The following is a 17,893-nucleotide window of genomic DNA, read 5'->3' as shown; positions in this document are numbered from 1 at the left end:
GAAGGGTGGCGGTGTTGTGGGGGTCTGAGTGTGTGAGTGCATGTGTGAATGCGTCTGTGTTTGTTGTGTAGTTTGCGTGGTTGTATGCGTGTGAGTGATTGCATGTATGCAGTGTGTGTATGAATGCATGTATGGCAGTGTTAATGAATGGGTGTATACGTGGTGCTTGAGTGTCTGTGTGCGTGTATGCAGGGAGGGGGGGTGGGGTGACGGGCACTGTGACTGGTGGAGATGGGGGTGGGGGTGATGTGTGCATGTGTGGCTGTGGGGTCAGTTGTGTGGTATGTGCATGTCTGTGGGTGTGTGTGTGTGTGTGTGTGTATAGGGGATGGGGGTGTTTGTGGATCGGAGGTGGTGGGGTGTGTTTGTAGATTGGAGGGGGTGGTGGTGTGTTTGTGGATCGAAGAGGGTGGGGGGAGTGTTTGTGGTATGGAAGGGGTGGGGGTTAGTTTGTGGATTGGAGGGGTGGGGTGTGGGGTTAGTGTTTGTATGGGGGCCGGTGGAGGAGTGAGTTTGGATGGAGGGAGGGTAGGGGGCATCAGGTGAGTGTTGCGGGGGTTGGGGATCTGCCTACCAGTGACAGGGAAGGAATTCCCTGTCACCGGTGGGGCCTACCAACATGGCTTTCGCGATGTTGCTAATGCCACAGAAACCACGGTGATAGGCTAGCTCATAATGCCATGGGCGGTACTCTGTGGGCTGCTGGGCTGGTGATAGACATCTCTGGCCTGGAGGCTCATACCGCCATGGCTGCATGAGTGGAGAAGTGGCGGGTTGGCTCTCATAATATGGCCGTATGTACGGCCATATTAACCCCGACTGCCAGGGTCATAATGACCACCATAGTTCTTAGAAAACTTTCACAAACCTTTTAAAGGAAGAGTGAAAGAAAAAGGGATTATTTAGTCTAATAGGCTGCAGCCTTAAAGGCTAGGAAACTGGCACTGTTACTTTGAGAAATAGCATACTGCCAGTATCCCATCATGCCCAGTTGAGTTACGTTTTTTACCCAGCTCCTGATTGTAGGGCACTGGTGCTGGAAATGTGCACATTCTGCAGATTCACGGCATTTATTTTTTTTGGCTATTTGATGGATCCGATTTTTGCTTGCTCTAGAACTCTGAGCACTTTACATCTGCTAACGAGCGGTAAAATGCTTGTGCTCCTTTTTTCAGAATGGTAAAATTGGCATATTTCTGATTGACACTTTTAATTTACTCATCAGTCCCTAATATATGGTACCCATGGAATGTAAATTAAATGCTAGCAATGGACTGCAGCACTTATTGTGCCATCTGCTGCACTGACATCGTAAAGCATGTCTATTTGAGACTTCTAGCTGCAGAGTCCTTCCTTTGAATTATCCCCAGGCTTTGGACTGGATCTGGAAGATTATTTTGAGAAGTACCTCTGTGCGGCGATAGATGGCATCAATCGGCTCCACGTCTGTCGGCCGTGCCAGAAGTGACGTCGCAGTACCTATATAGGTGCCACCTAGACATGCAAACATCAGTTCTTTTCTTTCCACGCCCAACTTGCACTAATCAAGAGAAGAGTTACCCCTCAATAATTTTGACATTTTGTCAACTGTTTTTAAGGTTTTTCCTCCTGCGTGTCATCAGGGAAGAATGGTTTTAAACCCTGAGGAGTCTGTTCCTGCCCACTGTTGATGACGGATCTCCACCTCGTCTGTCTGTGGTGTTTGGAATGTGACCAAGACCCAAAGCTGTGCTCCGATTGCCAGGCCGTGCATCCAAAGGCTTTGAGGTAGCGGTCCCTAAAGCTAATGGGAACCCAGGCATGTGACTCCACGTCAAGGGGGAGGTCCCCGGAACGATTGCAGGGTCCAAAGTAGCCTTCATCCCACTCAAAGTCCTTGGGACGATCAGGTAAGTCGAGGCACAAGAAGAAGTGCAAGAAGTGGAAGCGCTCTTCAACTTCCCCTCGGTCGATGTGATGAGGGAACACATTGGTATTCTCAGCCTTGTTCTCCGGGAACCTGTGCCTGGGCCGGCTCCATGCCTCCCCAGTTTTCCAGGAGCTGGAGCTACCTCTGCCCAGCTCAAGGAGTTTATGAGGCAATGCACATAGTTTTTTTAGCAATCTAACCCCACTAGTCTTATGAGGAAGAAATCGACTGGCAGGAAGATCTGGGTGAAGCCAGTGAACAGAATACTCCAGATACTGATATGCTACAGGGGAGGTAGCTTCCTACGCAATGGTGGTGCAGATGGCGGCGAGGTCCTAGATCTTCAACTGCCCTCGGTGGCAGTCAAGACTTATCTCTTGACAGAGGTGCTACACCCGGGAGTTTCCACCACTGAAACTTTACTCCACGTCCAAACTCAGCACAGGGGCTCCTGTGAATAGGATGATTGCCCGCAACCATCAGCCTGCTCTCGGGGACCCAACCTTCCTCACACGGCACCCTGCCCCTGAAAGCCTGGTGGTTCAAACCTTAACTTCCCACAGCACTTTCCCTACTGTTCCCCTGGAAAGGGACTCCAAGAGGCTGGATTAATTTGGGATGAAGATGTTTTTTTCTCCCAGCTTGGTATTGGGGTCCGTGAACACAGAAAGCCTCTTGGGCCCTTATTCCCACACCCAGGTTTAACACCGTTGCGCTAGTACTGCCATAGGTTCCGGGGATGGCCGGACAGTACTCTCTCAGGCTGTTACAATGAGAGAGTTGCAGCAATGTTAAAAATTTGTTGCGGACTTGACACAACCAACTTGCTGGGTAGAGAGTGTAGGAAGCCGGCCTGATGTGTGGTGAGCACCTATGGTGTTATCACTTTATACCAGGTATCCCCTATTAGTGAAGTGTAGGCAGTGTCTAGGAAGCTAGGGCTCTCTATCTAAAGGTAGCTGTGGATAAACAGCCAAGACGTATCTAGGAGACATGCAAAGCTTATGCAATTCAACTTTTTTTTATTGGTAACATCTCTTTATTATTTCAGAGTGACATACATAGTGGAGCACTCCTAAATCGACAGTTCAGGTACATGGAAAAGAAAACATACCATATATATCATAGAGATACAAACACAACTTCAACGTCAAACTATAAACTATGCCACTTGACAATTAACCCACCTCCTCACCAGTAAGACTGGGGAGGCATATGCAATAGAATCCAAGAGAGGGGTGGGGGACAAGGCATCCAAGTGCATTAGAGGTATATGTTATGCAAGTGTGCTGGTGCAATGGAGTAGAGCATAAGTAATACGAGCTAAAGAGTGGGGTGAGCCATATCATGGTAGATAGAGCCACAGGGGCGTCAAGGATTTCTTTACGCCGACACATTGTTAGCGTCATCTCCTGTGTGGGAGCAACAACATCCACAACAATCATTCACAGAGAGGGAATACATCCGGGGGGTGCAAGTCGTCAGCCTGCCTCAATGTCTGCGGGAGATTTAAGGTGGGTGAGTGTCGTCCCTGACCTCCATCTTAACAATAAAGGCGTCCCATATGTCTGAGCCGCCCTGCACTACTCCTCAATACGGTAAGCTGCGCAGTGTCTGAGCCTCAGCTTGGGACTGCTGTAGCAAGACCCGTAACCACCCATCCTGATTAGGGGCGTGTGGTGCCTTCCAATTGATAGCTATTTGTCGTTTGAAAACAATGTATGCCAAGTCAATAAACCTATGTAATTGCTTGTCCTTACTGGAGCAACGCCTCAGTCCCAGCAGACAAGATTCAGGAGTTGGCTGCAGAGCGTGGGCGGGGATGTCGGACACCACAGCAGTGATGCGTTGCCAAGCCATGGTCAGCGGGGGACAATTCCACACCATGTGGTAAAAATATGCCAGGGTGTCCGCGTAGTGAAGGCAAACTGAGTCTGACGCAGGGAACATGCGTTTTATGCGGAGAGGGGACAGGTAAGAGTGATGTATGTAGTTAAATTGAGTGTAGCAGAGTCTAGCATTTCGAGAGATTTCGACCACGCCGCCGAGGACAGGGGGTGGGCAACGTCTCGTCCCAGAGAGACTTTGCGTAATCTAGGTCCTGGAGTGTGTCCAGTAGCAACAAGGAGTACAGTCGCGACACCACTCTCCCAGTTCCACCCATTGAAAGGAGCAAAGTGAGGATCTGCGACGGATGAGGTTCAACGTGTCCCATGCCCCATGTGATATGAAGGAGGTGCTGTATAGTGCTGTATAGTTGTCTGCATCTTCCTCTTATCAATGGGTGCCGCTTGTACTTACCATGTTGAGGGGACAAGCAGCTAGGGTAGCAATGCCAGTTCCACCCTTAGAGACAAAAACTGTCTCAGGTGTTTATGTGTCTACCCCAGGGCCCACTACAGTCCCAAAGGTGAACCCAACTATACTTTTGGGCTGACTACTGCTACCACTGTTGTTGCTACTACTAGGGGGCTGCTAGGGGTACTAGTGGTAGCAATGGTAGTAGGTGTGGTGCTGTTTTTAGGACACGTGGTGTCACCTGCCCTGTGGCCTGGTTGCTTACAAAGGTAACACTAAGATTTCTTGTTAGAAGAGGAAGAGGACTTAGACCCACCCCCAGAAGAGTTTTGTGGGCCTGATGAAGATTCTTTTTGTGTCTTTGTCCCCACCCTTGTCCTCATACTTACCTGCTTCCTTTGTTATGGTGACCCCCTGTATGAGGTTTTCTACTCACCCTGGTGCAGACCAACTTGTCTGCCTTTTTTCCCAATTCTTGGGGAGAGATCAGATCAGAGTCCACCAGGTATCAATGCAGTTGATCTGATACACAGTTATTTTAAAAGTGCTTTCTTAAAAAGAAATGTTATAAGCCCTGGTAGTCACTCACTTTGCTCCCATGCAACCAGCCTTCCTGAGCTTTAACTGAGCAGTCCGCAAAATCTACCCAATCATGCGATGACTCCCTTTTGGTTTCCATGAACTTACTCCTATTTTGTTCAGTGGTCAAACCAAAACCATCTAACAGTGCATTTTTGAGTGCTGTATAGTTGTCTGCATCTTCCTCTCTGACAGTGAGGAGTTTGTCTCTGCCTTTGTCAGAGAAGGAGAGCCACAATATTGCTGCCACTGCCTTTGGAGGACCTTCTGAACTTTACCGGCCCTCTCCAAAGCAGTGAACCATTTGTATATGTCATCTCCCACCTTGTAAGGTGGGACTATCTTGCTTGGGTTTCTAGAATCTTAAGACTCCTCCCAGATTATGGTGTCCCTAAAGCCAAGATTACTGCCACCATGGGGTGCTAACCCCACACCCTGTCTCTCTCTTTCCACTGCCAAGGCCTCGCTATCTAGAGCCAGCTGTTACTGCTGTAGCCTCAGCTTGGCCTTCTCCCCCAATCTCAATTTCCTAAGCTCCCTATCTAAGAAATCTTCCCCTCAGGTGGAGCCGTGGGTTCCCTCAGATACTGAGGAGACGTATATTGACAGAGGAGAAATTATCCCTCCTCCTCTGGACTCTTTGGACCAACCCTGTTGGGGCAAACGTGGGCTACTGACATGACCCCCCTCTCACTATCTGCACTGCTCCTAACAGGGCTTTGGTGTTCCCGGGTTCTTCCTGACCCTCCCCAGTGTAGCCTAAATCTGCCCTGTCTAGGACTGGACGGTCAGTTTTTACTTCTTCCTCCTCCTGGCTTCCTGCATTATCCTGGTCAGCCTGGAGGAGTAACCCTAGAAGCAGACTCTTATTGGGATTTCTCCCAGTCTTCAGTTTTCTAGAGGCACACATTTCCTTCAGCTCTTGGAAAGTAAGACCCTCATAGTGAGAGTCTGGGGCCTGAGAGTTGTGCTCTACTGAAGATATTCCTGCTAGAGTGGTGTAGCTGTACCTAACCTAACAATTAAGCTCCATAGGAAAGTTTGGAGCAAGTGCTATTCTAGACCCCTAGCTTACCCAAACTTAGGAATCTAGAAATCCTGACAACTAAGTGTAGTATGTACCTAAAAGCTATTACTAGCCTATCCTGTGGAAAGTGACTAGTGACAGAGCGGTAAGGCAATTGCAAGTGCTTAGTCCACAACTGCACCACCAATGTAGGAAGATGGCCTTGTGTGTGGTGAGCACCTATGGTGTTATCACCTGGTACCAGATTCAGGTACCTCCTATCAGTGAAGTGTAGGCAGTGTCTAGAAGCCAGGACTCTTTAGAGGTAGCTGTGGATGAGCAGCCAAGACTTATCTAGGAGACATGCAAAGCTTATGCAATACCACTATAGTCACACAGCACTCACACACATGAAAGAACCACAGTGTTACAAAAATAAAGGTACTTTATTATAGTAACACAAATAATAAAATACTGTAAAGGCAATACCCCAACTGGAGGTAAGTAAACACACTATTATACACACATTAGCATTCAGGAAATAGCATAGAATGCAATAGGAATTGGCAAAAGCAGTAGGAAATAGTGATGGCGCTAGGGGAGGGCCAAACCACATACTAAAAAATGGAATGTGAAAGGCAGTGCCTCACCCAAGGGAGTGGAATCAGTAGTGGGGAGCAGGAGGAACTAGGAACCCAGAGAGGTGAGAACCACAATGACCCTCGGCAACCACGCAAGTAGAGGTAAGTACCTGGTTGTACCCAAACCAACAGGAGGAATTTGGAAATAGATTGTGCAAGACCCAACCAAGACGGGAAAAACCCAAAGGTGGATCCTGACAGAAGAGGACCTGCAAAGGAAGGAGACCAAGTCCAGTTTGAGATGGAGTGTCCGGTTGTGGCAGGAGCCACTACCGACCCTTCTCTGGTTGCAGGACCAGGTCGACGGTGGGCGAAGAAGGTCAGTCGTGCAGCACAGGAGCAGAAGAGGAGTTCCAGAAGTGATGCAAAGGATGTCCTATGTCGGCGGTCATGTTGCAGTCAGTAACTGGTGCTGGAAACCACAAACAAACCTTGGCAAATGCAAGAGTTGGAGAAGAAGGTTTTGCAAGGCTGAAGAGGACCAGCAAGGTCCAGGGGACTTGACCCAAGGAGTGGAGTCCGAGGGGACCCTCAGTAGCTGGGAGAGTCAGAAGACGAGGAGGTAGCCCCCACTGGTGACCCACTGGCAGCAGGCACAGGATCCGTGGTGAGGCCGTTTCAGCACACTTGGAGAAGTGCCCCATGTCTCTGGAGCAGCAGGCAGGAGACTGTGCATTGCAGGAAGAAGTGCTGGGGTCTTGGGCTACACAGAGCCTGAAGATCCCTTGGAAGAGGAACAAATAAGCCTTGGTCTCTGAAAGTGTTGCAGTACACAGGGTTACTTGCAGGACAGGCCCTTGCCTGTCCTGCAAGGACAGGCAAGGGCTTACCATCTTCAAGTTGGACAGCTGGTAGAGAGCACCAAGGGGGCCACTACAGACCATCACTGTGATGCAGGGTCCACGCAGCTCAGAAGGAGAGGAGATTCACGCAGCCAGTCGTCTTTGTAGTTGGTGCCTGCAGATGCAGGGGAGGGACTCCTTCACACCAAGGGAGATTCCTTCTTACTTACTGTGCAGGCTGAAGACTCGTCAGAGGATGCACAGCTGGGAAAATGTTGCAGTTGTTGGAAGGAGCCAGAGAAACAATGTTGCAGAGCAGAGTCATTGGTGTAGTTGCAGATTGTCAGTTCCTGGAAGGTCAAGTTGTAGTCCCAGTGGCCACAAGATGAGGTAAACAATGCAGAGGAATTCTGCTGGAATCTTGCACATCAAATCTGTGGTCCCACCCAAAAGGGAGACCCTAAATAGCCCAGGAAAGGGGATTGGTCACCTAGCAGGTTGACCACCTATCAGGAGGGGGCTGTGATGTCACCTGCCTGACCTGGCTACTCAGATGCTCCCAAGGGCCTCTGCCCACCTTGGATTCAAGATGGCAGAATCAAGTGGCCTACTGGAGGAACTCTGGTCACCACCCCTGGGGTGGGGATGGACAGGGGAGTGGTCACTCCCCTTTCCACTGTCTAGTTTCATGGCAGAACAGGGATTAGGTGTCCCTGGACTGGTGCAAACCAGTTTATGCAAGGAGAGCAGCAAATGCGTCCTTCAAAGCATACCAGTGGCTTGGGGAGGCTACCTTAATAGGCTAACACCTATTTCCAAGGGTTTACCTCCCTCTCCCACAAGAAATCCTTTGTTCTGCCTTCCTCTGCCTGAGCTGGTCAAGCAGCAAGAAGGCAGAAACCTGTAGTGAAAGGATGCATGCATCTTTTCACGCAGGCTGCAGTTGCAGGCCTGCAGACACATTTTGCATGGGCTCCCATGGGTGGCACAATACATGCTGCAGCCCATGGGAAACCACTGGTGCCCCAATGCCCTGGGACCCTAAGTACCATATACTAGCGACTTATAAGGGGGCACCAGTATGCCAATTGTGAAGTGTGCAAAGTCCTAAGCAAACAAATTTAGAGAGAGCGGGATCCAGGTTAGCAGGATCCCAGTGAACAGTCAAAACACTCTGACAGCAGGCAAAAAGTAGGGGTTACCATGCCAAAAACAGGGTACTTTCTTACAGAGCGGTTTCCATGACAGTGGCCTTGAGGTGCCACACCTCACTGAGGACATTTGGCTTTTCAGAGAACATCCAGGCTTTCCTTAAGGACATGTCCTTCAATGGCACCCGACTCTTTGGAGACTCAGCACTTGAGAGTTTCAAAGACTCTCGGGCTACGGCGAGGACCTTGAGACTCAGGGTGGCCCCTCATCCCCGCAATCTGCCTTTTGCTCCTTTCATGGCTGCAGAAGGGGCTTCCAGCTGAGCCAATTCCCGGCCAGCCACCGTGCTGCCCTACCTCTGTGTGGATGAGGGCCCGGTACCCACAGACCTCGTAAGACAGGTGGCCAGCAGTCTGGGTAGTTCCTCCAACCCCACTTCAGCAGCCTCCAAACCCTCTTAGTCTGCCCCTTCACCACCATGAGCACTTAGGTAGAGGCAGGATCACCATCACTGGCACTCTTAATCATTTCAACATTACAAAACAAAATAAAATGATCGACGGAGTATTGAATCTTTTCACCCTAGTCATGGATCTAGGTTTAATCCATCATTATTTTGCTCACCACGTTGCCCCAGTTTGGACCCAGCCATATGCAAATCAGTCCTGACCCTGTTCCCCATGGGAATAGTCCAGCCCCAACTGCCAAGCCAGGTTCTCCCTGGACAGGAAGCAAGCATTCTGAGTTACTCTATAACATTGGACAGGTGGGCTTGGCTGATTGTCCGAAGGAGCTACTTCCTCCCCTTCGACACTACCCCTCCACCTATGCCACCATCTCATGACTGGCTGGCAGAGGATCATCTGTTCCTTTTCTGCAATGTTGCAACCTCAATCCTGGATTTTGGTGAGACTGACTGAGGCTGCTGGAGCTCGTGGCCTCCTGCTTCCTGCTGGTGACACATGCCAGATGACGTATGGGGTCACTGCAGGTCGATCTGAAGTTTCAGTGGATGCAGAATCAAGGAAATCTCTCTGACATGGTCTAGATCTCCGGGGGAACTTCAAAGGACCTGCTATGGTGGCTAATGAACTGTGATTGGGTCAGTGGCAGATCCCTCGCCATTCCCCAACCAGATCTCACAGTAGTGACAGATGCGTCACTCCTAGGATGGGGCTGCCATCTGGGAGAAGTGGAGATCACAGGACTCTGGTCTCCGATGGAATCTGGAATGCACATCAACCTGCTGCAGCTCCAAGCAATTCGACTTGCATTTAAAGCCTTTCTACCCTCCATCAGGGGAAGGCTATTGCAGGAGTTCATGGACAACACCACCGTCATGTGGAACTGCAACAAACAGGGTGGGGTTGTGGACTCTTTTATCAAGAGGATCTGTGTTTCTGGGCATGGCTGGAACAGCAGGGCATATCCCTGCTGGTTCATCATCTGGCGAGCTCTCTGAATGCCAGAGCAGACTAATTCAGCCGAAGATGCCTAGCGGATCATGAATGGTATCTCCATCCCGGGGTGGAGCATGGTCTCCATAAGGCAGTGGAAAGAGCCTTGGCTAAATCAGTTCACCTCTGCTGAGAGCGTTCAATGTCAGCAATTTTGTGCACTGGAGTTTTCAAGGCGGCTCTCACTCGAAGATGCTTTTCATCTTGAGCGGAACTCAGGCTTCCTGTACTCCTTTTTGCCCATACCACTCCCACCCACAGTTCTCATGAACTTGGATGGGGCTGCCATCTGGGAGAAGTGGAGATCACAGGACTCTGGTCTCCGATGGAATCTGGACTGCACATCAACCTGCTGCAGCTCCAAGCAATTCGACTTGCATTTAAAGCCTTTCTACCCTCCATCAAGGGAAGGCTATTGCAGGAGTTCATGGACAACACTACCGTCATGTGGAACTGCAACAAACAGGGTGGGGTTGTGGACTCTTTATCAAGAGGATCTGTGTTTCTGGGCATGGCTGGAACAGCAGGGCATATCCCTGCTGGTTCATCATCTGGCGAGCTCTCTGAATGCCAGAGCAGACTAATTCAGCCGAAGATGCCTAGCGGATCATGAATGGTATCTCCATCCCTGGGTGGAGCATGGTCTCCATAAGACAGAGGAAAGAGCCTTGGCTAAATCAGTTCACCTCTGCTGAGAGCGTGCAATGTCAGCAATTTTGTGCACTGGAGTTTTCAAGGCGGCTCTCACTCGAAGATGCTTTTCATCTTGAGCGGAACTCAGGCTTCCTGTACTCCTTTTGCCCATACCACTCCCACCCACAGTTCTCATGAAGATCAGAAATGACCGGGCCCAAGTCAACCTTGTGGCTCTGGACTGGACATGGAGAATCTGGTATCATGAGCTACACGGCAGTGCAAACGATCCTCCAATCAGACTGCCTCTTCGGGAAGATATTCTCTCAGAGCAGCAGGGGACAGTTCTTCATCCGAACCTGTCCACTCTCCACCTTCTTATGTGGAGATTGAGCGGCAGCAGTTTGCAGCTTTTGACCTTCCTCCCGAAGTCTGTAATGTCATCTAGACAGCCAGGCATCCCCCCACCAAGATGGTATACGCCTACCGTTGGAAGAAATTGTGGCATGGTGTGCAGAAAAATCTGTTGATCCTCTTTCTGTCACTGTTTTGGGTGGGTCTGATCAGGTTGGGGCACCCCTTGAGGTCACAGACTATCCCAAAGAGGTAGTGCACTGGGGCAGAAGAGCAGCTAAAGGCATACATGTGAAAGGACAGCTATGGAAGGCACTGGAAACAGGAAAGTAAAAGCAGAGCAACCTTAGTGTGAACAAACAGGAAACGGATTACTATTGGACAAACACGCTGGGGCTATACACAGAGTAAGGCGCAGAACCTCCCACATTAACAGGGAATGTCAATGCCTCTGTGCAGTTTGCTCTTACAGATAGTATCCCCCACCAGCCCCATAGAAAGGAGGCAGCAGAAGTGATTCTGTCTTTGGACCCTTGGAGCACAAACAAGAATTGTACTTACATACACAAGACAAGCCCTTGTGGGTCCAGCTGGAAACACAGTGGCAATTTCTGGAAAACAGCAATAGCACACTGTCACTGTTAGGCACTAAAGACTACATATAACACTAGACAAAGGATAGGGGCTGGAATTGCCTCCTGGAAACCAGGAGCCAACCCCAGTACAAAGGAAAACACTTATACACAGGTGAAGACTGATAGAACACTTACCAGACACAAATACCCAAGAGGAAACGGAAACAGAAGGAACACACTAGGAGGCAGAGGCAGAAACTGGGAACAGGCTCAGGCTGAAGCAAAAGCATGAAAAGGACTGGAAAACAGAGCACAAGCTCTGGCTGGAACAAACAGAAACAGGAATGGGAAACAGAGAGCAGGCTCTGGCTGGAGCAAGCAAGAACAGGACTGGAATACAGGGAGTAGGAATAAGCAGTAAACAGGACTGGGAAACAGAGAGCAGGTTCAGGCTGAAACAAGGCAGGAACAGGACAGAGAAACAGGGAGTAGGCTCTGGAAGAAACAAACAAGTACAAAGCTAGGAGATAGGGAGCAGACTCTGGCTGGAACAATCAGGAACAGGGCAGAGAAACAAGAAACAGGTTCAAGCTGAAACAAGACTGGAACACCATCCGATAAGGGGTCTGTAACACAAAGGAATCAAACTCCAATGCACAACGAGAATCTTGAGGAAATGGCTGCTTATAAGCAGTTCCAAGCTGCAGCAAACCCCAGGTGGAATCACATGACTGGGCTGCACAGGAGAGGTCTCAGGTGTGTGTAGTTTCAGACACTCGCAAGTCCTGGAGGAGAGGATCCGGTGAAAAGGAGCAACTGGACTTCTCCCATAGAAAACAATGTAAAACAGAATCCAGGCTTTCCTGACCACCAGGCTGTGCATTATGGGATTTGCAGGGCCAGGAAACAAATGGAATACTACAAAAGCATACCATGGCGAAAAGAGAAACAAACGGGAGTCAGCAAGGGACTCTAGATAAGTGTTCAAGGTGATTCCCAGGCTTCCGAAAGCCCCCTTACAGCGCCCCCTAGAAATGGGACGACCGAGTCGTAACACTTTCTGCCCCTCTTTCTGAGGTCCTACTTTTCACTGTTTCCCTTGCGCAGCAGGCACCAGCTTTCAGCACTCTTAAGGGCTATTTATCTACCATTAATTCCTTCTTGTGGTGCAGGATCAACCTTCTGTGTTCAAGTCCCATATTGTACATAGGTTCCTTAAAGGTCTTACTCATCTATTTCCTCCTCCATTCATTATGGCCCAGTGGGACCTTAATTTGGTTCTAACATTTTTGATGTGTGCTCCTTTTGAGCCTCTCCACAATTATCATCAGGCTTCTCACACTGAAAACAGCCTACCTTGTGGCAATTACATCTGCGGCTTGAGCTGCAGGACTTTTCATCTAAGCCACCTAACCTCTCTATATAACCAGACAGACTGGTACTTCGCATGGGCCTCCTTTCTACCAAAAGTAGTCACACCTTTTCACGTAGGCCAATCTATCACCCTGCCTACTTTGCCTCTTGAAGGTGTGTGAGCTCATTCCACCAGTGCTAAAGCTGTGACAGCTGCAGTGGCACATGGAGTTCCAGTCCTGGATATTTGTCAGACAGCAACTTAGGCATCTCTGCACACAATTACCAAACACTACTGACTGGACAGTCAGGTCTGTAGGGATGAGCAGTTTGCCAGTTTGGTCATGCAGGACTTCCTCGTTTGGAATTGGTTTGCAGAACCACCTCCAGGGTTGGTATTGTTTGGGTATCTATTCAAAGATAAGGAATATGCAGGTAGAGGTCTCTGTCAGATGAGCAACTTGCATACCTTTGGTTACACCTTACCTGGCAGAGACTATATCTAGCTGCAGATTCCTTCCTGACCTACGCATCCTCCCCATTCTGCCGAATGGGTTTCTAGGGACAGGGATGACCGCTTTCAGGGCCCTAGTTTTGACTCACCAGTGATCACTTTTTTTCATGGCTCTGCACTTTTGACATAGAAAGTTGTGAAAAGAAATGGACATCAGCACACATGTATAGGTACCCCAGCGTCACTTCCTCATTGGCTGTGACAGACGCAGAGCTGATCGACGCCACCTACTGGCTGCAGGGGTACTGCTCATTGAAAATCTTTCGGATCCAGTCTGACGCCTGGGAAAAATCCAAAGGTAAGGAATCTGCAGCTAGATAGTCTCTACCAGATAAAATTGAAGGTATGTAGCTCGGTAGTATATCCAACCCGGGCTCCATCTCGTTCATTGTCATATTGTTCTTAGGTGCTGTTCTACTGCGACCATTGACTTTCCTTGGTTCATTTTAGTGTCATTTTGTTTATTGCATTTTACTCCTTTTCTAATCAGTTTTGAAGTTTTTAAATTGTTTTGCATTTCGACTTTATTACTGTTTTATTACTGCATAAATACCGTAGGCGTTGCTTCCAGGTTATGCATGTCTGCTCTGTACCATATGTACCTGGGGTTCAGCTCAGCCACTTATTTGGTGGCTTTAGTGGTTCACCCTGATAAGGACAGTGATTATTATTAGATGTGGGTACTCAACACCTCTCAACTAATAACCAGTTTCTTGCACCGAGTTCGAACCCTAATCTTTGGCCCTTTCGGAAACTGTAGGAAAGTGCCTCTTTTCATATGGTCACTCCTACCACTTTTTGCCTGGTTCTGGCGTCATTTTGGCTGAAAGACCACTGGGTTCCTGCCAACCAGGTCCCCAGTGCCAGATCTTTTTCCTCCCAAAACTGCACAGTTGTTGCTCCCAACTGGCAAAACCTTTAGCACCCACTGTAATACTCTAGCAAACGGCACCCCTGATATCTAGGACCTCGGATACCCAGGAGGGTCCCTAAGTGCTGCCCCCATAAAGCCTACCAGGTACTAGTGTGTTGACTGATTGGTCCTAACTAGTTCAGCCACCTTAGACACGTTTCTGGCCCCCTAAAGGTGAGAGCCAGCGCTCTTGAGGGCCAGAGACAAAAGCCTGCACTGGGTGGGGGTGTTAGTACCTCACCCAGGCAGGATGGACATTCCAGGGCAGGGAGCTTCAAAGGCCTTGCTGCCTTTGTAATGCGACCCAGGTCTCCCCAGGTGGCGGAGATGATCCACCCCCCCTGTCCTGACCCCACTTTTGACAGCAGAACAGATGGGAAACTAGACAGATTAGGAGGTGTGCTCACTTCATGCCAGTCCCACCCCAAAGGTGGAGGAGCTGAGCTGGGTACTACTTTTTAAACGCCTCCATCATTAGGCCACCAGGGTTAGGGTTATGCCCACTTTGTAGCAGAAGTGGTCATAAAAAGGGTGCAATCACCCAAAGGTGGTCAGCCCATTGGCTACCAGCTGGCACTCCTTCTAACACCCCTAAAGTGAGTATTTAGGTGGCACCCCTGAACCCTAGAACTCAGATCTTGACAACCTATGAAGACAATGACACAAAGGAGTTGTGCCTGCAAAAGAGGAAAAGAAGAAGCAGCTGACTTGGTACCAGCCCCACCGGCCTGCTGACCTCGACAGACTCTGCCCAAAAAGATGACTCGTCCTGCAGCTGTAGCTCCAAGAAACCCAGGAGGACTGCCTGCCTTCAACAAAGACTCAGGCTCCTGTGAGCAGCGGATCTGCTCTGCAAGAAGCCTCATGAAAGGACTCTGAAGCTTACAGAACAGCAAAGACCCTACACCTGTAGTCATCACTGCATCCGACATCCTCTACCCGAAGTGAAGGAAACCAACGGTGCCAGCAAGGCTCCCCAGCTGTCCAGAGTCCCAGTCTTTCCGGGTTTTACCCCTCTTAGACTCCCCCAAGTCACCTGCAGCCCCTGCACTTAGACCCCTCTCCCACGACCTAGTGGTGTGAGAAAACCTGACGCCTCCAGCAACCACTGCACCTGTCTCCCACAACCCAATCTGAGGTGGGTCACTGGTGCCAGCAATGTCCCCCGGCTCCCCTGAGACCGCATCTACCCTGGTTTCACTCCTGCTGGCTCTCCGAAGACTCCTGCAGCCGCAACACACAGGACCCCCTGATCGTGAGTGCTCATAGACAGAGAAACCCGATGCCTAAGGACACCCCTGCAGCCGTCGCCCCTGGTCCCTGGAGAAAAAGACCAAAGGTGCACCTACATCCCGAGCACCCCATGTCTACAACCTACCTGTTTGTTGTCCCGACTGGCTTTCCAGCCCAAGCCTGTAGCCTGTTTGTCACAGGGCCAAACTCCCAAAGGAAACCATTGGGCACCCGACGCCTTACTGCACCTCTGCACCCGGCCATCCCAGTGCTGCCTGGTGTGACCTGTTGATGTGGTTCTGATCAGTGTCCAGCATTTACCTTAACTCTCTATGATTGGCTTTGTAAGTCGTTGTTAACCCTGTGTTTGCTCAACATTGTTTTTCCTCCATAGGATAACATTGAGAGAACTCTGAAAATTGCACTATGTCCACTTTTGAAATTGCAAAGTATTTATGCTCAAAAGTCTACTTACCTCATTATGAAGCTCTTGGGTTTAAAACAGACATAACTGTTATTTTTCTAAATTGGTCTTTGATTTATTCTTTGAGTGTGTGTGTCATTTATTTCCTCTGTGAGTACAACAAATGCTTAACACTACCCTCTGAGAAGCCTAACGTCTCGTCCACACTACCACAAAATAGAGCATTAGTCCTATCTACTTCTGCCTCTGCAAACCAAGTGGCGATCGAATTGACCCTGCATGTTGTGCTTCTTTTTAGTGCACGATAAAGTGAGCTAGCTTCCTACAGAAACCTTTAAAGACATTCAGCAAAGGTATTTTTCAGAGACTAGCAGTGCATTTCTACTGTGTTCAAAGGGTAAAATGTATCTTTCCTTCACAAAATGGTGTGTCTTTTTGTAAAGTGTCCCACTTCTGGGAGAAAGTGGAACAGACGCTCACACAGTCTGCACTGGGCTCCTATCTGGTTCACATTGTCCTTACTCCTGTGAATGTTCCAAGTACTTATCCAGGAGAACATGAAAGGACAGGGAAAAGCGAAGCTGCGTGGACTTCAAGAGGACCTACGTATGTGTGCATTCAAAATCTGGAATTCCTAAGTGTTCTGGAAAGCATGCTTCCCTCTACCTGTGCTCTTTCCAGTTTTCAAAGACCCTCTGGGGTACATCCAGGGAACAATCTGAGGAACAAAAGGTAATTCTAGTAGGTGTCAAGGGACCAGGATGTCAAAGGTTGGGGGTGTCACTGCCTGTTTTCTGCCAAGAACTGGCTGGATGTCAAAGACTGATTCACCATTGAGATGTTTCTCTTCTAGCAGATCATTCCCTCTATCTGCTAAATTGATCTACAATCTGAAAAAGAGGAGGGTATCACCTTTGCCCACTCCAAAAACCCCTACATATCTCCTACCAGAAAAGCATCTTCTGCTGTGACACTTTCCTCTGCCCTGTCCTAGTCACTTGAACATGGACCTTCTCTGATTCCAGACCTTCTGTGCCCCATTGTCCATTATCCTTACTGTGTCTGCACCATTGGTAGCGCCTCAAACAGCTGCAGTGAAACCTCGAGTGCCATACTTTATTTGATTTTTATGACAGATCCTCGTGGGACACACTTCAAGGCTTCCAGGAAAAACTTCCTCGGGAAAACAGGCTAGTTTTTTGAGGTCCTACAATAGGGGATGATGGTGTCCAATCAGATCTTTAGCGCTACTGCTGATTTGGTCCTTGGTGGTTCTTCATAGCTCCATCTTGCTGACCTTAGCCCTGAAGCCAGCAGAGAATCGTAAATCTTATGCGTATGTGAATAATTAGGTGCAGGGTATCAAGTCCTAACAGGAGACACTGAAGGCCGTGGGCCTTGAAAAGCATAAGTAGTTCCGAAGCACCACTATACACCTTACAACAGATGCTACCAACAACGCAGGGATCTTGCTTCTCAGTGGTCAGAAGGTCAAACTCTCCTCTCCTGCCCAGACTGCAACTACAAGAGCTCTCCTGCTCTCCACAGCTCTTGGATGTTCAGCTCTTGAATAAGGTTTTTTTTTTTTTTATAAAGAAATTTTTATTGATTTTGCACGAAAACAGTAGTAAATACAAATCAACACGATGCCAACGGGCGTCTAAACAATGATGGTCGAATCCTAGGTCCCCCCCACACTTTGTTGATACATACAATATACAATCCTAAAACCTAAAAGCCTGCCGTGCCCTCCCACCTCCCCCATATCTTGTTAGGCTTATTCAAACAACCTCTGGCCTCATATATAAGTTTCTCACGCTGCGCACACCAATCCACCCCCCGTCTCCACTTAATCAGTGTCGGCGCATTCTTTGCCTTCCACTCTGTCATTATATCCCTCTTGGCCACCAGGCATGCCATCCCTAAAAAGGTCCGGTCTGATCTTCTCAGCCCAGTGTCACCCATGACCCCCAGGAGGAGGGGCACTGGCAACCTCTCCACCTCCTCTTGTAAGACCCCAGAAATCTCCTGCACAACCGCCCCCCAGTAGGCCGCTATTATTAGGGCATG

The sequence above is a fragment of the Pleurodeles waltl genome, chromosome 5 (assembly GCF_031143425.1).
Source record: "Pleurodeles waltl isolate 20211129_DDA chromosome 5, aPleWal1.hap1.20221129, whole genome shotgun sequence".
Classification (NCBI taxonomy): domain Eukaryota; kingdom Metazoa; phylum Chordata; class Amphibia; order Caudata; family Salamandridae; genus Pleurodeles; species Pleurodeles waltl.
This window is presented reverse-complemented; position numbering follows the sequence as displayed.